Source organism: Aphis gossypii, chromosome 3 (genome assembly GCF_020184175.1).
Source record: "Aphis gossypii isolate Hap1 chromosome 3, ASM2018417v2, whole genome shotgun sequence".
NCBI lineage: Eukaryota > Metazoa > Arthropoda > Insecta > Hemiptera > Aphididae > Aphis > Aphis gossypii.
In genome coordinates, this window is record NC_065532.1 from 8732833 (window position 1) to 8758288 (window position 25456).

General features: G+C 32.1%; 1 long non-coding RNA gene across 1 annotated transcript in view; it reads left to right on the plus strand.

The window, feature by feature from the left end:
• Window positions 1-25456, plus strand: part of LOC126550854 (uncharacterized) — a 59767-nt gene that overhangs the window by 18725 nt on the left and 15586 nt on the right. The window contains exons 5-8 of the long non-coding RNA XR_007604897.1: window positions 4215-4315; window positions 4477-4612; window positions 10890-11053; window positions 11836-11926. This is a non-coding gene — a long non-coding RNA (uncharacterized LOC126550854). The remainder of the gene's footprint in view (window positions 1-4214; window positions 4316-4476; window positions 4613-10889; window positions 11054-11835; window positions 11927-25456) is intronic.

The window sequence follows — 25456 nt, forward strand, 5'->3', positions numbered from 1 at the left end:
AACAACACAAAATTTTGATCTGCGAAGATACTACGACGCTAGATATAGTAAAACACAGAAAATTGAATAAAACAGAAATTAAACACACGCATATCGGAAAAAAACATTGTTAAGGTATTTATAAAACGTATAGGTACATAATACATATTTACAAAACACATATAAATATGTATTTATACTTAGGTAAAATATATGCAAAATTAAATTAGTATAAAATATGTCCAGGTATACCTAAATCATAAATTTAACCTAAATCAGTAAAATGTGAAATTATACTAAGATCTGTTCCTCGATTTTAATCAATATTTAAAGATTTACTATATTGATTATTATAAATTCATACCGCGTTCTCTTTTGAGTATTTAATAATCCAATGAAATAAAATAATATCTTTTTAATTACAATATTCGCTGAAAGCTATCCCATAGGTACTGTTTTTATATACGATCATTTTATATAATTGTTTCAATTTAAGCAAAAAACAGTAATTTAAATGTTGTGTTTAATATATTTTGTTTGGAGAATTCATTATCCAATACTAGTGTATAATTATAATTCTCAAAAATATTAAACTATATTTTGGAGTTCGGGCCTGACGCATAATCAATACTATATAATATAATATAATGAATATAATAGTATTATAATATTTATTGTACTAACCTGTTTTTGGTACTATGATATTAATGCAGTGGATTATTAAAAACAATATTTTTGAACTCCGTTATTAAAACCATTGATACTACACCTGAAAAAATAAATAAATAAGTAAGTAAGTTATTAATTATTGACTAATATGTGTGTAATAGTAGGTACCTAATAAACTATTATGATCCGAATACTGCATACTTAATTCATATAATATTTAAGTGGATGCTTTTTTCGAGTGTTAACTGTTTTGTCTGTTGATAAACACATATTTTTATTATTTAATAGGTACAGCTTAAATTATTAACTACACAAGCACTTAGTTAAAACCACTATAAGGTTCATCGAGTTTATCCTAAGAATAATCATATTTACCAGTCAGCCTGGTACACCAAAAGCTATAATGAAATATAAAGGCCCAAAAAAAATGTCTTTGACATTTTAATAAGACAATTCATTTTATTAAAATGCTACCATAAATAAAGTTTTACCAATATGAAAATATAAAATAAAATGTGTATTATAAATTCAGGGTTAGGGATTTAAAGCATTTGTAAACATCAAAAGAAGCATTAAAATATGCATTAAAAACCCACAAAATATATAATCAAAATCTAAAAATATGTATTATTCAAGCCAAGCATTAGTATGAGTAGTAAAAATAAAAAAGGCGATATCGTTTTCCTAAAAATAATGTTATTTATTCGTACTCGAAAATTATAACATGCTGTGAATATAGCAAAAACATACGAATATACGATTACATTACTATTTTTTTTAACTTAAAATGTAATATTTTTATGTGGAATAAATAATAATCTATAGTATAGTATTATACACACAATATTAATAAAAAGATAACCACTGAGTTTCTTAATTCTCTATGTGGGTATAATAAAATATTATAATGCTGGAAATAACGAACATTTTTAGAGTATGTATAATACTTACACATGTCGAAAAGTAAAAAAGATTCAAATTTAATTTAAATTTATTAGGATAGCCGCTTTTCTCGATAAGTTTTCATGTAATTCATTATTTTCGGGACAAATCGATCCCAAACCAAACTACCATAAAATAGTAGTTTTTAACAAACATAAACGAAATCGGACTTAAGTAACGACAGGATATTGTGCGTTTAAATATAAAACGGATTTCTGCTGAGAGACTTCAAAGTTAAAATAAGATTCATTTTCACTTAGACCTTCATAATTATTATATTATTCTTATAGTATTTCCAATCGGTTTATGTATTTTTTCAGTAAGATTAATATGGTCTGACCGTATATAATGAATGTAGCATTATATTTTTATGTTTTCGACGGTAAAAACCCGTATGGTTATTTAAATTCATCGATATTAAAAACGGTCGTTGGAGCTCCGATTTTTGTTTAAAAATAATATTACACTCAATACAATGTTGTATCGCGTGCGCCGTTTTCCCGGATAACACGCGCCCCGACGTAGGTTGTTTTGCGGAACCGTCGAGATCGAGGCGCGCTGTTTTGTTCATTTTATTTTCCACCCACAGTCGTCGTTATTATAATATTGTCGTCGTCCACGATTATAGGATTTTTTATAGTTATTTCCAAAGCTACAAACACGACCCTCGCGACAACGAGCTTTTATACGTATACCTTTATATATATATATATATAATTTATAATAAATTATGTAGTATGTTGTCTAAACGAGATTTGGACAGTGTTCGAAACGCGTGTAAAAGTGACCGTAAATCTCCTAGAAATGGCTCACGAAACTTGCACAATCATGAGTGTAGTACACGCGTGACGTCTGCGGACGATCGCATGTACCCGTTTGCGACTAGTATCGGCGCACTCACGATGCGAGCAATAAAAATAACGTCTTTATTGTTATATTATTGTTCTACAACTGCGCAGTCATCCCGAAACCGATCGAAATAAATGTTACGACTTACTACAGTCGTCGCGAATCATTAATCACGCGCGAATCGCGTTGGTCGATTGCGTTATTTTTTTGACGTGTAGATTTCGAGTTTGACTCGCCATCGGCAGACTACTCAAAAGACGACCCAAAACGAACTTATATCTACGTATGTGGGTGCGAACAACGGGCACAACCGTTTAAACGATTTTAAACGACATAAGACAATATGCTTGACAAAAAAAAACATTTTATACTAACCTCAACGTGTGCGGTGTGCGGCGAGCCTTTGTGAGTAGACAGACTTTACGCCGTAGCGGTGCGTCCTGTTTTTTTTTTTTTTTATCGGGGCCGGTTTTTAATCTTTCGGCGCCCACGTTACACCAAGTACCTACGCTGCACAGTCGCTTCGAATTGCTCTCGTCCCGAGTTTATAACGCGCGCGAGCATATTATTATACCCTATTACGATCGTTTGACGGCGAAATCCTCGCTACGATATTATGCGTTTGCGCTCGTCGTTTTACGGCGTACAGCTTCAACTCCAGTTCAGGAGACTATTATATTACAGTGAGATCAAACTGTGGACGATATTATATTATTATTATCGTCACTACCGGGAAAAAAACGTTCGCGTTACAATGTTTTACGACGTATATTACGTATTATACGCGTCATTATCATAATTATTATTATCGTGTTTAGGCCCCGGGGTTGTGGGGAGGAGGGTGTAAGACCGACATAAAATATCACAACGCGGCGTAATAAGTAACACGGGCGTATACTTATACAATCTTGATATTGTAAATTATGATATTATAATATTATATCATACGAGCGAACGCTTGTCTACGAGTTATAATCGAGTTGTCTAACGGCGCCCGTACTCGCGACGAAACGTACGTTTATAAAATAAAATATTAGTGAATCGTTTTGGCCAAGTGGTTTTTATTTTTCCGAGAACCTTAGAATTCTTAAAATTTTCTATAATTACGACGTAGTCTATAATTTAAGTGCGCACGACGTATGACGTGCTGCGGGTCGTGCGCTGTGTCCGTGTGTATACGGATTGTTTCCCCGTCACCCGAAAGTTCGTGTGTATAATAATAATATTATCACAGCTGGAGATCACGGGACGGGGCCACGTCCAAACCGTGGCGGATGCAATGATTATTGGTCTGGCTTTACTTTAGAAATTCGAGTCCGACGAGTGGCCTTCCAAAAACGATGTCCTATAACGAGTTGATGTGTTTTATTTTCGTCTTGAATATAAAACACCTGTGTTTTTACACTCATTTTTATTAGTTAATTGAACAACTATAAAATATAAAACGCTACCTTTACGATATAATGTTATTGCGCATCATTTTTTTATCAAACTATTATCGATATACCGACGGTAGAATTCCAATGATAAAAACAAAACATAACAATATACACTTCTTGTCGTTTTTTTCGAATGATCTTTTTGAATCACATTTAAAATTCAAAATTTAATTTCAAAATCCTAAATTGTTTTAGGTAAAGGTGTTGTAACGGAAAAGTATATTGTCCTGATGTCCCCGATATTTTCTATCAGTGTTTATTATTTTTTTTTGAAATATTTTGAATGATATACAATATGCAAACAAAATGCAAATTATATATAATTTAATTTTCCAGTAATAAGACAACTTCAGCAATGGTTATCGGTTTGTTCAGTGATAATAATGGCTACATAGCAGTGTCAAAAATATGCCGTAACCTAAAACTATTTAATCCAGGTAATAATTCAATTTAAACATCAGAATTTTCTATTTTTTGAAAGGACACATTGAAAAACTTGTGATGTATTCATGTTGAAGCCTATTATTTTTTAAATAGATACATAAATACCTAATATAGTAATATGATTAAATATATAATATCAATGATTTTGTATCAGGATTTATTTCAAAGATTGATATCTCACTTCAAGGCCATAATTGGAAAAATGTGAGATACGTTATTCAAGACACGCTTATGGTTGGAGATAACACAACAGCCCAATTACAAAATATGTTATAAACACCGACTCACAGGTACCTATTACTAAAATATTTTAACTAAAATTATTGTGCTACAAAATTTATAAATTAAATTTATATGCTTCATAAACATCGAAATCGTCGCATAGTATAAATAGTACTATACGCTCGAGTGTAGTATAATAAAATATTATAATGATAACAACAAGAATGAAATTTCTTCAACACAAAATATTATGTTATACATCATGTGCTGTACTCACGAATGGATTTCGCTTCGTTGATGTATCTCGATGCAATTATTATTTTATGCTCGTGTATAACTTTCGAATACGACGTCTTTTTCGCACACCATAATATTATGCTATTATAATTCTAGACCTATAAACGAGTACCTAATAGTTATTGTAGTCAATAAGTCGAGATTATAATAGAAAGAAAAAACGATTCAAATAATATAATAATACATTATTCGTCATATCCGGTCGAAACTAGCGGGTGTTATTTTATATAATATACATTTATTCGTCGAATATGATGTATACTAAGAGTTAAATAAAAAAGTGACTTCTGACCAATTGGCTACAAATGTAGTGAGTTTATTATACATGCCTCAATTATGTTTTAACTGGTAAAACATTTGTAAAACAGGTCTTAATTTAACGTTTATTATTTTAATTTACTAGGTATAAGCGTATGTTTTATATCGGACCCTTTATAAAAATATATTATTATTACATATTTTCCAAGTTGAGGCGTAATAAATACAAACAAATCGTACGCTGGTCCACATCATATAATGGTATAAAATAAAGTATAACATTATTTAGTGTCGACGGCGTCACGAGAGAGATTTTCATATACTATTTCCGTCATAACGTAGCGAGAATGAGCTACAGATACCATATACGTCATATATCTACATAAAATAAAAATAAATAATAATAATAAACAGAGTGGCCTATTAATTGCAGAGTAGCTACTTTCACAGTGAATTTTATAACACCTCATTAATCGAAAATGTAAAAAATAACAAAATACGATTTTAAACGTTATACTCGCGCGCACCGGGGCCGAATGTGGTTCTCGAATTGCTGTAGAACAGTCAACACTATATGTATAATAATATAATATAATATTACGTTAATAATATTACATATAACGACGACGATGAAAAATGGGTGGACTGGATTTCGGCTGCGGATTAGTAATGCAGTAATTTTTAACCAAAAAATTTAGTTCCTAAATAGTTTTTCCCACCGCCGTTGAATGTGTATTATATATAATATATAAAATATATATTATATATGTACTATAATATATACCGTTTTGATCCGTAGATAATCATATAATTTTTTTTAACGGTAGGTGTAACATTATTACAGCGTGGACGGGTAATCGGTGGAAAAAAAGTAGTTAATTATCCCACTGCTGCTGATATCATCTCGCGAGCTCGCATATACGACGTCGCGTCCTGAAGCACTGCAATGATGACGAATATTAGAAAGTCGTATTATTTTATTTTTTTTACGACAAGCGTGCCCCCTCATGTCCAAGTCTTCACAAATGACGGCACCGACTGTAATACATAATAATGATTCGATATATAGCTATTATAATATGCAACGCGTTCGGACGTCGAATTTCAAAATAAAATAATTATTAAATACAAGTTGGCGATATTATATTAGGGTACTTATACAATTTTCATTATAATAAATGAAGATTTTTTCAATTTTTTTTTTTAATCTATGCAGCATTTAAATTTTTTAAAAGTGATTTGCGTTAAGTATTTTCATTTCAAGTTCGTAAGACATTATATAATATATATAGCTAATTTACGTTAGAGCTGCAGTTTGTTCCCGATTGGTTTCTTCAGTTGCATTACTGGATTGATGTGTTCATCGACACAATACGAGTATATCGTCAAATACTATATATAGAGGTATAACAACGATATCTGTGTTCTATCGGTTAACTGTCACGAATTTGCGAGAAGGAGATGACAAATTTTGGCGTATAGCGTCGTTAAACGAAACATAGCGAACGAACACCGAAATCTCGATTCCTTTGATGCGGATTCAGCGTACGTATGCACTCGTTGTTCAGTACCGGTTCTATGTTTCGGAGGGCCAGCGGTGTGCGCAACTACTATAATATTAGAGGCCACTTAAAAAAAAAAATGGTATTTATAAGTCATTTGATGCGCATTAATTATATATATTGTTATTTTATAAATGTGAAAATGGAATAAAAAAAGAAAACATTTCAACCGTATAGGTCCATTAAGGGCATAATACAAAAACCGAGTCCGCGTAATAATTTGAAATGAACGGGTGCAAGTAATTTCTTAAAATACTTTTTTCTTCACCACCATTACCTAGGTATTCAATCTTCTTAATAATTTATCGCTTTAGAGAGTCGGAAAATCTAGCTAGGTTATCAACACGACGGGTCCCCTGAAATAAATTCAGCCCGAGACCCCGGTGCCTTTGTAACCCGCGCACTTTCCTGCGGTCTAGCATCCGGCACTGACTTCCTGACGACAGCGACGGTACAAAAGCGCGTCCAACTCGCTCGTGTCACGCGTTATTGTTGTTTTATGTGCCTACACTGGTTTCGTGTCCTCGGGTAAAAGTCACCGATCACTGAGGCAGCGACACAGTCGTTTAGGCGACAACAATAATAATAAGTGGCGCGATGAGAGTCGTTATCATCGCGTCACACGCTCGCACGCCTTATAGTTATTATTATATATTATGTACACACACACGCACACACACACATACGCGTTAACACTACACCACGACTATTACCAGCACTTTACTGTATAGGAATTATATTTATATATATATATTAAGTACATTATACACACACACGCACCATACGGCCACCTGTTTCGGGTCAAGGAGCGCGGCGGCGGCGGAACCGTGAGAACTCTAGGCAGGTGATGGCTACCTGTGTTACTCTCGCATAAATCTTGGCGGCCGCAGTCCATTTACACGGAACCGGTCCATTGCCGCCGCCGCCAACAGTAATTAACCCGTGACGGTCGCGCGCTCATTACGACCGACCGCCGCCGCCGCCGTTTATATTATATTATCGACAATCGCTTCCGCCACCGTCGCTTATCACACGAAATATTATATATTACCTACCGTAACAGTTTTTATTTTTATTTTTATTTTTTTTTTAGATACGACCCGCTAAAATATGCCACAGTTCATTATATGTTAATATATTAACGATACTAGGAAAACATTTTTCAGTTTTTCTACATTTCCTATCCGCACACCCGCGGGGTTCGACGCAAATTTCTTATTCACACGCGAAACGTGCGATCGGCACGCACTCGGCCGACTATACATATTATATATACTACGTGCATATATAACTGCACGCGTAGGCGTATCGTTTAAACGGTTTTACGTCCGGACAGGTGCAATGTATACTCTATATTATGCATAATATACATTTTAAATGTTATTATTATAACAAACAAACTGTTATCGTGTAAAATCGCACCGTGTGCATACGAAATGCAGCAAGTGTATTTATAACGATCGTAATTCTTTCGAATAATCGTTATCGATCGATCACGAAATCGTCAACAGTCCATCGAAGCGTCCACGGTTTATACCTTTATATATTGAATAATGGTAAATGTCGTACGAAACTGGCACACTTTTAATGTAAAGGCCAGCAAAACCTGACTTTTCGACGACGTATTATACACATGCACGCACACATATACGATTACGACGTCAAACGATAAAACGATATGTCGAAGCACAACAAAAAAAAAATATAAATATATAATTAATATATCCTTCATAATACACACGTTACGGGTAAAGACTAATATAGGTGCGGACGGTGCGGTGTGGTCGACAAATTATCGTCCGGCAGGTCGGCCTATTTGCTCGCGGTTCGACCGACAAGGACGTAGCGGTTCCTATGCGGCTGATGCACAGCAGCAACGGCAGTTGCATTATATGTGTATAATAAATAATATAATGACTCGTCGGACGAAAAACGCATACATTCGTTCGACCGCAATCGTAAATACACGAAGACGTCGTTATATTAAACGAGTGCGTATAATATTATATATACCGTTCCGCGGTTTTGTTTCGTGAACGCAGACGAGAGACGGCGGCGCGCGGCCGACAAAATAATTGAATCGACGATCGCGTCTATTTTCGGTCGTTTCCGCGCGTTTTTCACACGGTGCGCGCGGGCCTTCGAGTATACAGCCCCGCGACAGCGGAGGTCTTAGGAATTCCGAAGAGTAATCACCGGCGATTTGCTACCGTCTGTCACAGTCGTCGCAGACGATAATAATTCAACTACGGTCCCTCTCGGACGGAGACTGGTGCTACAGCGTTCGTCTACGCGACTACGCACAGCGATTATATTATTATTATTATTATTACTGCTATCATCATCGTGTATATACGTATATATAGCTGTGACGATGCGTATAATACGCGTGGTAGTGTGTAATAATACGACGAGGAGACGTTCTCACGGGAGGGATTTCGACGCAATTAAACCACAGATAGCGTCTCGTAACAGTATTATATATTATACAGGTACGTGGTGTGTTTGTTCAGGCATCTCGCGGGGGCGGCGGCGGCGTTACGGGCGACGGGTTAAATTCAATATTTGTTCGGTGACCCAAACGAGCGCGCGGGGAGAGTGAGAGAAAGAAAAAAACCCCCCAAAAAAACACGTTATAATACGAGTGCTCAATTCTTCGCGCGCCTATGCATCGACAATATATATATACGCGCTTATGTAGGTATATAGATAATGATAATATGATTATTATTTTAATATTTTTCTCACACCCCGGCAACGACGACGATGACGACGGCGGTGGCGGAGGCATTGCGTTGTAACACAACCTGCTTGGGAACGTGGTCGTTATGTTCGGCTAAAGGTGTATAAAATATCTGTATAGGTACATGTGATACTATATGTATAGGGCTTGAAGCAACGCGAAGCTCTGCGATACCTATATATTCGATACGTCAAGGCCGAAGGGTATAACGTCCATCGGTTGAGCATCACCGTATTATATATATAACAATATTACGTGCGTTATTTTATTAAATATTAACTACTGTATACACGTATATAATCATATGATATTGGAATAGATGTACGACGACGCGATTAACTATGGCAAACGACCATCGCTTATTCATTAAAGAATAACTGTGTCACGTATTCACATCATACGTCATAATAAAATTATATGCTACTGTTAAATTGTTATGCTTTGTTTTTTTTTTTTTGCTCCAGCTCTTATTTCCCAACGATTTTGCAATATATTAGTATTAGTGTTGAAAAACGACTGAAATCCATCGAAGTCGTATTTAAGGATACACGCACTCATTATCCGGCTCATTATATAGCTCAAATATTATGAAGTTAACTGATTATTGTTGTACACGTCTTGTACCCGCAACAGTTTAAACTTACTTTTGTAGTGGTTTGTTCTTGTATAGTAATTTTAAATACAATAATTATTATCACCTATAAAAACGCATTGCAGAATATTGTATGGCATATTTTTCGGGATAATCGGGATCATGTTAATATTCATAGAGATTCTCTTAACAGTCATAGCGATGTTTCATTATTACAAAGGTTAAAATGTCAACAAGCCACGAAACGAATGTTTAAAGTATTTAAACACTTTGTGTTATATGCGTTTGCATGGTTGTGTACTTCACATTCTATTTACAAAACGTAACCGCATTATTATTATTTTCGGTACACGCGAAGTCATCGATGGGCAATCGTTGGCCATAACGGCATATGCCCTATGGGTATACGTCATGGTTAATTATTATAATAAACAAAATATTATTTTATGGATATAGTTATTAACGCCGTCACTGCAGAGAGAAGTTGATAAGTATATCATATTATTCATATCTGACTGGACCTGAACATATTAATTCCATATCCACACAGACGTGCAAACCGCATTTATAGCTGAAACATATTATATATGTATCAAAACGAGGTCTTTGGCACGTGTAACTACTATACTAAATAGAGTCGTTACGAATATAGACCGCGATGTGATATCACAAACACGAATGTTCAACGTAGGTATACAAATCTACAATTTATTATTATATATCTATGTGCAACGATCGTCGGCGTGTCTGTTGTGTATCGATAATATAGGTATATATAGGTATATAATGTATGTACGGACAATATTATTCGTTTGTACGTTGTGTGTGCATTAGACGTCATTTGTATGTTATATTAATATTATTATTATTTTTTTTTATTCTGTTTCGTATAGCTGCAACCCAAACGAACCGGTTGCCCACCGCCGATTTCCTATATTGGAAAACATGCCCAATTTCCACTCGGCGAGAGCGCCGCGCGCCGAGTCATCTAATCGAGTTATGCAAATGCGGACGCGTATGCACACAGGACACGGCGTTCCCACAGTCCGAGTGGCGGGTAATTAACTATATATAACGCGCGCGTACAGCGAGTAGCTGGAGTGGTCTTTCACCTTGTTTGGACACGTGCGACCGGATCGGAGAGTCGTCGAAAATGACGCGATAGTCGCTAATTAGAATAACACACTTAAATGCGGACGTCGTGGTACCCGTTCATATATATATACATATATATACTTATACTTATATACAGGTAGTTGTTATGTACGTATATACTAATATACTATATATACGTTTATCATTTTCCGCGCTAACGAGTATCTTCCCTCCCCCCCGCCCAACCGTATACTGACCAATGACGCGACAATTTGACCCGCTTTTAACGCGACACGATTTAATAATATACATAAAATTTGTGTATTTTTTTTTTTTTTTTAGTGCGCTTACGTGCGAATCAAAGTACATTTTTATAACGAGACGACGTCAGTAACGGCGCCGCTCAAATTTTTTTTAAGAATTCATATTATTTATTATACACATCATAAATATACGTATTTAAAAAGACTGAAAAATATACATATAAGTACTCGTCTATATTATGTTTGTATTAAAATACCTATAGCGATTCGACAACTACTTTGACCGCCACGATGCAACTTCCCTGGACGTGTACCAATAATACACAATAATTATTGATTATATTATGTATATTATATTAGGATATGCGCGTTTTACAAGAAATTCGTGCGTCCAAACTCGTGTGAAAAATTTCACATCTGGATTCTGGATATTCGCACTATATCATAGACATAGATACTTATTAATATCATTCATTTTCAGGGCGTGTGTCTTATACAATACCGATCTGAACCAACGAATTTATTGATAAGTTTTCATTGATTCCTTGTTATCCGTTCATATTTTTATATAGGTAAGTTATATACTATGTAATATATATATAGATGTAGAAATCAGTCGTTTAAAAACGAAGAATCGTGTTTCGACGTGTTATTTTTTGGGTCAAACTTTACAATTTAAACACAATACATGGTTGATTACATATATAGTTTTTAGTGAGCACGATTTCAAATATATTGTTTATCTATCAAGTCAGATTTGTTACACTGTTACGATATAACCAAATATTCGGGAATCTGTGTTTTAAGTTTCGATTTTCAAAAGGAAAACATATTAAACATATTAGCTATTTAGCAATAATGCGAGATAAATTACATTAAAATTTCAATAGATAGTATTACAATAAAGATAATATATTATTAATATATAGATATTTTAATCATCAGGAGACGAACTTTATAGCTTTTTTTACGCATACATTTAAAACATTAAGAAATACCTATAACAAATTTTGTAAAATAATAAAAAAAGCGAAATAAAAAAATTACCTGTGATATTATACTCTTTATTTATTCATTTTCTTTAAGATTTTAACGCGTTTTGACTTCTTTTATTGTATTCCATTTAAATTTAATAATATTAGTTAAATTTTCTAAATTTACGATTGTATTTTTTAAATTTTCCAATATGCAAAAATATAATTTTATTCATATCTTTATCAACCATCATCCATCCCGACATTATATTTATGTTATATAATATAATACTATTACTTATATAAAATTTGATGTCACGTTATTAAATCGTTTATAAAACATCAATTTGCGTCAAATTATGCATTTTTAAGTGCTATAAAATCCGAATTATTCCAGATTATTTTAATTTTCAAATCTTCAAAACCGTTTAAATATTATAAAATATTATTATTTATTATTTAAATCATTATTAAAAATACAGATTATATTATATAACATTATATAAATAAAATATTGGTTAAATACAAAATAAATCATCCGTCAATTAGTATTAACATTATAATTTTATTGTTAACAAAAAACATAATTTTTTTCTTGTGGTTATTAATCTAGAATATGTATAATTTCATTCATTAATATAATTATAATATTATTTTCATCGTATTAATTAAATAGTTATTTAAAATACGAGTACAATCTTAATTATTATAAATAATATCATATTTTATTATTATGTAAGATAATTATTCTAATAAATTATAAATCACATGTAAATTAGACTGAATGTAAATATACCTAGCCATATTTTACTGAATTTTCCAAATTATATCTAACGCCACATGTCGCAATTTATTACTGTTAGTAAACACCTGCAGGAACTAATATTTGGAAACCAATTATTTAGGTGCAGCCATAATTCATATTTTTGATTAAAAGAAATACGAATAACCCAACCCGATGAATTGCACATTGAAATGTATTTAAATTTTAAATAGTCAATAAGTATTTTGTGAAATGTGAATGGGTAAATAATAGGTAAATAACACTTCTAATGGTATAATGTCTACCTAATAATACTTATTCCCTTGAGCAGAATAGCAGAAGTGGGCGTGATGTGTTATGTATAATGTGTATTATATTATACACATAATGTGTATTATTACTTATAAGTTATATTATATGAGATATGAAGAAAGTTGTAAGCGATTATAATATAAACGTATGTTTTTAAAAAAAAGTACTTAAATATAAGCATTTTAAACAATAGCCGTTAAGTATGGGTATTTGTTTCATATAATTAGTATTATTAATACTAATTATCTACAATATTTGCGAAGTAAAGAAAACAAAACGCATCTATTGTAGACGTCATAACGTCATAAAAGTAGGTATAGTTATAAACAAAAATTATAAGTCCTATATTAAACTAACCTAACCTAATCATAATATAACTTTAAAAAGTTCCAGTAAAGCATATAACTACGATAGACTAAAAATATACTTGACTGTTTATTATCATTATTACACAATGTGTAGTAGGTGTACCTATCGTTTTACTAACGTTACAGTAACATTTTATTGCGGCATGCGAAAATAGTTGAAAATACGAATTTGCATTATATACTATATCGCCAATATAAATGCCATCGATTATAATAATATATTATATAAATTAATATGATCTTGTTTCGCGAAAAAAACACACTTATATCTTTCAAACTTGGCGTGTTTTTATGCAATTATTTTTAAAATTCCCACAGTCTATGATCGTTTAATAATATTTTGAGCGTGTTTATAATGTTATAGCAATAATCTTAATATTTTATAAGTGCATACAAATATAAATACACACACAAACCTGACATACGAAGCACTATAGGTAAATATTATATATAGAATACATATTGCGCATTTCAAATTTCCATCTCATTGCACGGTGTGCAGTCATTATCGAAACGTTATAGCCGTTTATGTTTGTTGGTTTCGACAATAAAATATAAAAATGGTGTTTCATCAGGCATACTCAATTCCATTTAAATAGGTATACTGAAATTTTTTTACAATTCAAGAGTTTCTTGCAGTGATACAAACTACTTTTTTTTAAACAAATCACCTTTTTCTTTAAACAGTTTAGATGTATAAATGATTTTTTTTTATTGTACCTATGTGAATAAATCAAAAATCAAATAAGTATAGTTATAGTTTTTGAATACACTTAAAAAACATGTGGAATGAAATTTATATTCGTCTCAGATAGTAAGCTATAAATATCTATTTTTATAAATTAATGGACTATTATATATATTTGAGTACCTATATAATAAGTACTATTTTATCACATATATTTTATACTTTATACTTCTATTATTTAAATCATAATGTGAAACCGTTGTTAAGGACTATTATTTATTATACAGTATAATATTATCTTGTAAATTTCATAAAATTTGACTCGGTAATTACTCTTTAGAATTTGATTTAAATGCATTTCAACATTTTCTAAACAATAAAATAAATTACACTTTAAAAATAAAAACGTATACGAAATTCCTTTGACAGAATTCTTACCTTTAAGTTTAACTTGATCAACTCACATTAAACGATTAAACCTATTAGATCTGACAACACGAAATCAATTAGGTTGAACATAATCTTATCGTGTTGTAAATATTTCGTGTAAGACCAAGGTGACAACACGTGTGGGCATCGGGGATCCAACTTCATGGACGTGAAATGCTTGAGAATTATTTCACTCGAGTATTAGCGTTACGTTCCGTATTGCAGCAATAGCGTGGTTTAGACCACGCCCCTATAATCGCGCGCGTGACGGGACGCTCGTGGTAGCTGCAAGTTGTAACTTATATGACGGAAACGCCAATAATTTCGTGATACGTGAGTCACATCAATTATCTCAATCAACATTCACGTATTTATTTTATGCGATATGTACGTATACCTATAGATATTTATAGTAAACTCGACTACAAATTATTATTTAAGGCTTCTGTTTGCTTAAATCTATTTGCCAATGTATAAATTATACATTTCGTAGTTTCTTTTTAGTTGAATGACCCACCCAAATTTTATTTCCTTTTCATTCTGGACCCAAAAACCATGGACTGGTAAAGTTTCAATAGCATGAACCAAAACAACGAACAAGTTTTGTATCGTTATACTACATCAACTATATTCCAGGGGCGGCCAAACGGTCGATAACAATTATAGTCATTCAAAAATAAAAAAAATTTCTATGGAAGTCGATCCTCAAATAGGTGAAGTATATTGTTATTAGATCGTGAACAAAAAAAGTTTGACCCCCTCTAATAGTTACCATTCATTAAATTATTAATTTATAATAATATCGACTAATAATTGGTAAAAAAAAAATGTGTTTGTGTGCTTATTTGTCAATTATTTAAAAAATTAAAAATTCGATTTTTCATTAACTTATATATAGAATCCGAAATAGGCTTCCGAAACCTGCTCCGCACGCGATGTGCTCTTTTATTGAAAAAAAAAAATCAAAATGTTCACCACAACAGTGTAATATGTATAGATAATAATATATAATCGTACTATATAGTTTTATTGCTTTGATAAACATTATTTTCTTTTTAATGAATTATTATTATAGTAAGGATTTGTATATACACTTTTTTTATTAACAGGTGTTATAATATAATTAAGTACCTACCGAGTGCTATTTACTCTAAGCGGTAAATAAACAGTAATTTACACGTAGGCATATACGTATTAATAAACCTATATTTCTTTAATCGCCTCATGTTTTGTCAGCGTCAGGGGATTTAGGCATCGATGGTATCACGCGACGAGTCTTACTATATCGAAAAAAATCACACGTGTCATAGATACCGAAACCTTTTTATATACATAAATTAGTAATTCGATAGAAATCAATATCGTCTTACTCTATATTCGTTATAATATAGTATGAAGAACGGGCGTTGACTGCGATTACATAAGAACGATACGATGATCACGATCGTACACGCTTCCCTAGTTTATATTGACACATTCGCGTCCTATACATCATAATTATTATTGTACTATTTTCTTAGATAGATATTCGACGTTACGTAGTAAACTCTGCACCCGGTCAATCTAAATACACGCGAAAATTTTACAATTATTATAATCTATGACATTGGTTAAGAGTTAAGAACCATTAATTACATGATTTCGAAATAGTTTAATATGAGACAAATAATATTGGTTATTATTTCTTCACATATTTAAATTTTAACGGGGAAAAAGCGATAATTTAATACTGTTGTGTTTATGCTTTGTATAATATGATATAGATAGTGAATCTATCGAAGCCCATTATGATGGATCACAGATTTTGATATTTTAATAACCTTTACTTTGAGTATTATATTGTTACAAAACAAACGTTACTAAAATCATGGAAACTTTAAAACACGTTTAATTATTGTTAAATACTGTTTATCAATACGGTTAAAAAAAAAAAAAGCGGTATATTATTTTAACTTGAAATCAATACGTAAAAGTCGTTATCGAGTTATATAAGATATAACAAATCCAGTATAATATACAACAATAATAATACTAGGTAAGACTAGTTCGCACTGGTCTCGTTAGCACCGTGGTAGTTGTAGAAGTTTCTCGTTAGGTTCGGTCACTTAATTCTCCGATTTATCGGACGCCGAAGCAATATAACGCGTTGTACGTGCGTTGTCGGCGTTGACCACTAAAACTTCAATTGTGACAGTAATGGACATTGAAAATCGGTTGGTATTATAACTGGTGCGAAAATCCTAAGTAATCACTTTATATGCTATACCTAGTATATACCTATTATAATAATATAATATATGGCGTATTATAATATTTAAACGCGTGAATAATCAATTCGTATCGCCGGATAATAATCTCCGTGGACCGCTATATAATACAACCATATAGCCGCATATAATAATATAATATACGAGCGTCTTCGTCGCCAATCGACTTGTTATTTATTGCGGTTCTCCATACAATTTAACCATGCATATAATATTATAAATTTATAAATATTATGTATTAGGTACGCGTATATACGGTCGTATAAAGAATTCGTCGAACTTATCTGCGCTATAGTAATAATAGTGATAATAGTATATAATATACAGCTTTTTTGTACATAGCTGGTTGGTGTATTTAACAATTTTAATACGTATATAAACACTATAAACGTATAATATTGCAATATAATGATGATATTATTATATGTTTTACATAATATGATTTATAGAAGTACAAGTACCTACCTACTAGAAAAGAGACACTTTGGCAACAGTGCAGGGGATATACGAAAATACTGCCACGATGTTTCCATATTATTATTATTTATTATGTTTCTATAATTCGCTAGTATTACCTATATAATAGTATAAAACATGTATGATAATATGCAGACTCGCAGCAGAATAAATGCTTCAACCATGCCATAAGCATAGAGCTATATGAGAGAAAAGAAAAATTTTTGAATAAATAACATTATAAGAATTAATGTCACGAGGTAAAAGTACAGATACACGTAAATTTATTTTATTATAAAAAAGTACTTATACATTTTTAACCATTTAGGAATATTGAGGTGCCACTGTTTGATGCTGGGCAATTTGACGAGCGGGTACATGCACGATTGCAACAGGTATAATATACTCTCTTATTGTCAATCTGTAATGGTTTCGAGTTAGAGTACGAGTCAGGAATAATTTATTAGTCGAGAGATAAAATATAAAGAGGTTATAGGCAATTTATCAAAGTGTCAGTTATCTTCTATTATATAACTGCAGTCTATAAACGGCATCCTTATAACTCCATCACCGCTAGGCTGAACAAAATGAAGAAGTTAAAAAATCAAAAAAAAAAGTCAATATTAACTTTAATTTAACACTTATATAACAATAGACGATGTATTATTAACGTTTAAAAATTATATAAGACGTGTGCAATAAAAAACAAACTGCAGACTGCAGCAATAGGCTATACTCACTTCATCACGCAATAACAATCGAACGGGTTCGCGAACGGAAAAAAATCGCGAGACATAAGATCGGCGGTAATATGTAATACTCACACAAACACACATAGTGAAGGATTTATGGTGGCGGGACTTTTCTCGGCTTGCAGCGGGCTGTTTTTTTTTTATATGTAATTAATGGACTCTAGAGGCATTTCTGACCTATGTCTGTAGAGAAAAATGTATTGAATATTATCGATAGGTCATTGTGTTAAAAAAATAAAAGTGAACTTTGAGGGCGACTTGTAAAACGTTCTCGTTGGAACTCCGATACGAAGAGTGTATTCATACCTCGATTCACCATTACGATATCCGATTTCCAGGATAATACTTAAACAAATCGTTGGGGATCGAATAGTCGAATAGTTTTCGCGAGCCGAATTCGGTTTTTTTTCGCAGGTCCGCCACTGCGCATAACACGCAGAACAATATATAAACAACAACGCGATAACCGGTCGGCTTGCGATTAAGGTAGCTGTGCAGGACGCGCATAATAATATAATATATAGCGAGTGGCGTGCGCTCGTTCGCTCGCGCGTGTGTGTGTTTCGCGTGCCCCGACGGCTGCGACGGCAATATTCCTTATTCTTCTTTTACCCGCGCGCACACACACACACACACATATTATATATGTATTATACGTATAGTAGTCGCGGGCCGTGGGAACGCGCCGCCCGACCGCTTCACAAACCTTTTATTGTACTTTATTATTATTATTGTTGTATTTGTATATATATATATACGCCTTGTACAGGTATATTATTACTATTATATATATTGTGTAGCGGCTCCTCACACTCTTCTCGTACGTAATTTTTTTTTTTTTTTACAATATATAATACATCGCTCGTGACGTCGTCTTACACACACACACACACACCGTAGCCGTGAGCGTGCACCCGTATTGTGTACAATATAAAATAATATAATATCGCGTGTATGTGTGTGTGTCGGCGCGCGCGTACGGTCGCGAGCGGAACGTGCGATACATCTCGCCCCCCCGCGCCACGACGTCCCCCCGGGTCCAGATAGGTGGGAAATATACGAGGTGGCTTTTTATATATGATATTATTATTATTATTATATACATCACGTCAGTCACGCCGCCGCCGCCGCCGATTGATATTATTATTTATTGTTATTACGGTGTACCTATATAATATAATATATAAAACATTATAAACGTGCACAAGCATAAGCCACCGCCGCCGCTGCCGACACGGAGTGTTGAGAAACCGATCGCTCCTCCCGTCCGCCGCGCCACCGCTGCAGCGTCCGCTACGTGAAAAAACACAATTGTATTCGTATGTTATAATATATGCGATCTCCGATCGATTCCGTCCACGGTTCGTTTAAAATTATATCGACGAGTTCGAATATGTGCAATACGCCACTCTGAACATTTCGACGGTGCAGTTTGTCATGATTATACAACGCGTCAATAATAATAATATTATGCATTTATTACGTATAATAATCGTACCGTCATTTGTACGCAACCACGACATCGTATTTCGACTATTACGCGTCTTATATCTTATAGGTACTTCGTGCGAGTCGTCTTCGATAAAAATCTACTCGAAAGTTCAAAGCGTTTATAGGTTTTTCGAAGCACCATTATACTCGTATTATTGGGTCGTATATACCTATAAAATACGGAGTGCTCACTCTAAATTTTTCCTCAAATCGTAAATTTATTTAAATTTTGGATTTTGGAATTTTTACACACATTATTATAAACAGCACGCTCGATAACCATAATATTTTCTAAATTGAAATACTTGGGTATTTTGAATTCAAATGAGTCACAGTTTTGGAGACAATATACCTTATTAGTTATTACAGCCTATCGATAATATATGTAATGGTCTATATATTGGTCCTATCTTTAATTCATTTGGTACATTAAAAAAAAAGTGATAATTATAAAAGTACGTAGCGCGATTTGTAATTCGTATTTAACATAATATTATTATATTTGTTTTAGGGCCGTTCTTACAATGGCCGGTTAGTGTCTGATAACGCTAACCGGCAGAATTTATTATGTGTTAACCGACAGAATTTTATTGGTTAGTTTTAACCGACACTTAACCGGACATTGTAAGTACGGCCCTAAGTCGATTATGTATTATTACTTTATATTTCTGTCGAACTAAAGTGTAATCTTAGCACAAAAAATATGAAGGTAAATTGATGCAATTTTAAACATAATAACGAATGAAATTATATATAATTAAACTTTGAAAAATACATACAATCTGGACACGCCAGGGGGACCCACTTATATATAATAATAAAATCCATTTTAATGTAGTAATACAGTCAGATGTTTTAACTGTTTATACAAAGTACAATGTTCACAGTTTATTCATTATAACGATTAACTGGTACCTGAAAATTGATAAACGGAGTCTAAAATGTAAAACCCGAATTTTAAATTACTATTACACTGTACTTATCGAGTTATCAAATAATGTAAAATGTAAAAGGGTTAGATATACATATTATATAGAATTGTACTTGTTCACTATCAAACATTAGGCAATATTCCACCTCTCTATATCTATTTATTTATATTTTATACCTATTTGAATATATGTATAGTCTGATATAGATATAAATATATTTTTTTTATTAGTATAAGTGGTTAATGAAAGTATTTATATATATATATATAGAAAAAAATTAACACTAAATTATCAATTTCACCTGAAATTTTTCATAATTATTATATAATATGTATAATGTATATTTATACATATTTTTTTTTTGTTTATCAATTCAATAAATAGCAAATAAAATACTTACATTTATGTTTTTGTGATATGTTCTTAAAATAATGGGATTATTTTTAAATGTTTTGATTCAACTTGAAAAAAAACAATTTATAATTATTTGAATTACATTTGGAGTCCTATTAAATTCTGCTGATCTGTTAAAAAATACATTTTTTTTTTATAAGTTTGCTTCTCAACTATTTAACAATGTTTTCGATCGCATCAGTTGTTCAGGAATATATTCAATTTTGATTATTTGTTTTTTTGATTTTAAACATTTAATAGTCAACGAAAAAAAATTTGTTGATGTGGGATGGTTTCATCAAAATAATTCTCGTGTTCTGACTATCACCATGTTATACCTTATTCTTTACCCAATTCGTGTGTTGTCGAAATTAAAAAAAAAAAATCTAACATTTAAATGATTTTTTTCAGTTGTGTTTTAATATACATATTATAATGTATATATTATACTATATTATATTGGTTTATTTAAGCGTCACAGGTATTCTTAAATTACCAGTCACATTAAAATCTTGTTTTTTTCAACATTATTAGCATAATATATTTATATATTTAGCGGTACCTATTAGAAATACCTAATATAATTAATTAATGGCCATTTAATTTTTCGATACAAAATTGTGTAATATCAACCTAATGGTGCAATATTTTAAATTTTTATCCTAATACCAAATTTATTCATGACTGAAACACAACTAATTCCATCGCATTCCATATTCTAAAATCAAGCGTATCGAAGTATAGCTATAACCAATGTGTATTTACGAGGAAATACTATGTATGACAGGTAGATGTTAAAAAAAGCGATTTACAACGTAAACACTTAAGTGCTTTTAATTAAAATAAAACTCTCCATTTAAAACATACACACACACACACACACACGGTGCACAGGTTATGTCCATACGTTTAATCGGTGGTAAATTATTGTTCCACTATTCCGATAATGTTGGAATATATTTTATCGTATAACAGCTGTTGTACAGACACGCATTACATAATTTCGACTGTATAAATAGAAAAACTTAAATGCGAGTATAAGGTATTTTTCTTCACTCCGTTTGATCATCAAATCATTTCAACCACCGTCGTTTTTCTTGACCACGGCCATAGCGCTTCTAGGTCAATAAAAATATAATACATCTATTATTTTATTTATTAGATAGTTTTTTTTTTTTTAAAACAAACCCATTTTAATGCGTAGCAGATTGGATTCTAATTTATGACCGTCAAGTCTGATTGCATTTCTGTAGTTTACCAATATACCTAGTTGTTTATAATATTTTTAACTAAACTCAATCACCTACAGAACGAAACACTATTTATCGTGACCTAACCTTCCTAACCTATTAAAGTCGTGATCTGATTTGAGTGATTTTTCCTTTTTTTCAAGACTTCGTCGATGACGTTTAATAAATCCGGAATAAAATACGACCTCGATGACAGGATCAATAATTTCTGTATAACTGCTGCACGCGTACTATTAAAATATCAATATAATAACACTATATAATTATACGTACAAAGTGTATACGACGGGAATTAAGTTTTGTTTTTCAATTTGTTCACGGCTATATCATTGTATATAGGAAATAGAACGGTCTTGTACACAGAAAGTCATTCTATAATGATTGTTTCTAATTGCTATAACACTTATAATATTCAATGTAATGTTATGAAATGATACAAGTATAAGTGACTTGACTTAAAACTCGTTTTAATAAACCTAGAGAATATATATATATATATATATATACATCAATAGTCAATAGTTAATAGATAAGTATAAGTAATAGCATATATGTATAATGCGTTTATTCTGATATAATAACATGGTAGAGGTTTTAAGTTTAATTTAAGTATTATATATTCGATTTCAATAAACACGTATATATATATGAAATGCGGTTCTACAACCTCTTCAATAACTCTGTAATTTATCGTTCGTTAACGAGGCGCCTAGCTGCCTATATCCATTAACTCGCCGTTGTACGTATTTGTGGTATTAAATGCTGAGTATATGATATTAATAGTAATAATAATATTTAGTTTATATGTTCTTTTACCGTGCGCCGCTGCGTATAATAATTACGCAGTGCACACTGCACCTATATAGGGTCCTATAGGAGGTCATTACACGTTATGTAATATAAAAAAAAGCAACGCTTGCGGACGACGATAAGATATAGACGATTTAGCTGGTCATATAGGCTTAGTACACGGTGACACGGTGTATTGGCTTTGGCTGTGCTTAGGAGACAATATTTACATATCGCGGGAATTGCGTCAACATTGCCATTATGTACAACTACAGTTCTATATGGAGTGGATATTATTCGTGCACAATCGTGGACTCGCAGTGCTTGAATTTATTTGAAAAAAAAAAAACGATCGTCCCGAATATCGTGATGTTGACCAGTGTCCAGTGATATAGGTATAATTTACACATTTATAAAATATAATGTGAATATTGTGTATAAACGTATAAAATATTATGTATACGTAGAATCTGGTTTCGACGCTTAGGCCTGCAGGTCGTATACTATAATATTATTTAAAAATTACTTTTTCGAGAAAAACATCAAAAAATCTCGACGTCGTGTACGCACCTGCAACGCGTTTATATTAGTATATTTAATTCCAGGCCTGCGTGTATAATAATTTATTCTATTATATAGTCGCCAGTTTAAGCGAAATCGTTCGCTGTTATTCTGTAGTAATTCAGCAGTTGGCAAATAATATAGACTTCGTGTAGTGTAATAATTTTTGGATTTACAATAATACGTCAACGTCAACGCGCCTACTCTGATAGTGTGAATACTCGTGTGGGCATCTGCAGCGTTAATAATCAGACACGATATTAACGTACTATACGGAGTTTGAAATTTTTAATTTTACATCATATATAAAGCTGCTGAGGCGCGCTTGATCGGCTGGCAGGGTGTATTTTCTAAGAAATATTTTGATTTTCTAAGAATGAATTATTAGAAAACACTCGGCCGCTCGTTTCATATAATTTTTAATTTCTGTATCGTTTTCCGTGCCCAATGATTCCCGCACACGCCAATAAATTTTCTTACGATAGAGCCTCCCGAGCTCCTCTCGCCTTCTCGTACCTATATAATACCATTATGACTTTTCGGATTCGACGATAATTATATACACAGCGATATCATAATATTATTATCATCGTCGTGAAATAGTAATAAAACAATTTACCACTGCATTATAATTTACAATATATACCTACATCTCGAAGCGCTGTCGAACGCGTATTTTCTGTATTTCCTCCGATCCAAAACACGAGTATATTCTCGGAACACGAGTTCACGTACACGCATATAATTATTATTATATATTGTGTATAGTATTAAACGCGAGGTACAATCAACCGAACTATTATGATATATTACACTGCTGCACGTGCATCGTGCCGAGACGAATAGAAAATATTATTAATAATAATTACCGGTTTCCGTAATAATGAGATTTAAAAAATTAACGAGAACGTATACACCTATCGTATATCGTAATATAACGTTTTGATTACAAGTGAGCATAATATTATTATACACAAGTCTATTACATATTTTATGTTTGAATGCGCCTCGCACGCGTACGTGTATCGTACGCTGTCCTAACCTAACCTATGCATTTATATTTATTAATTATTATATACAGATTATTACGATAATATACATACCTATGGATTGTATCCGAACCGTTGTCCAATTTCAATTTATGTCTTATATAGATCCGTTTTGTACCTCTTTTAACATTTTAAATCAAATTACCTACATGTATACCACGGTTAATTAATAGTTTTCGTTTTATTTTGATTTCGTTATGAACTTTATTTGTAAAAAATCGTATGCTGCTTATATCGATTACAGTTTATCAAATATTATATAAGATACCTACTACTTAATAATCTAAAATGTCAAGGTATATAATATTATTATCATGGCACATATTCTGGTTTTTATCAAACACGTGACATTCAACTGTACTTACTATTTAAACAATACAATTTAAATTATATAATAGTACTCATGAATTAACTTATCGCCGATATTAATATAATATACATGTATACATAAAAATTAACACAAATCTGTACAATTATAATGTAATAATCGTTATATATTTTAACATTATACCTATTCGACTTTTATGCATCGGCCTGATTCGGCCGAATTATTTAAATATAAATCGGACCGTTGGAGCGTTTGTAAATTTTATAACAGGTGAATATTATAACGCGGAAAAAAATAAGG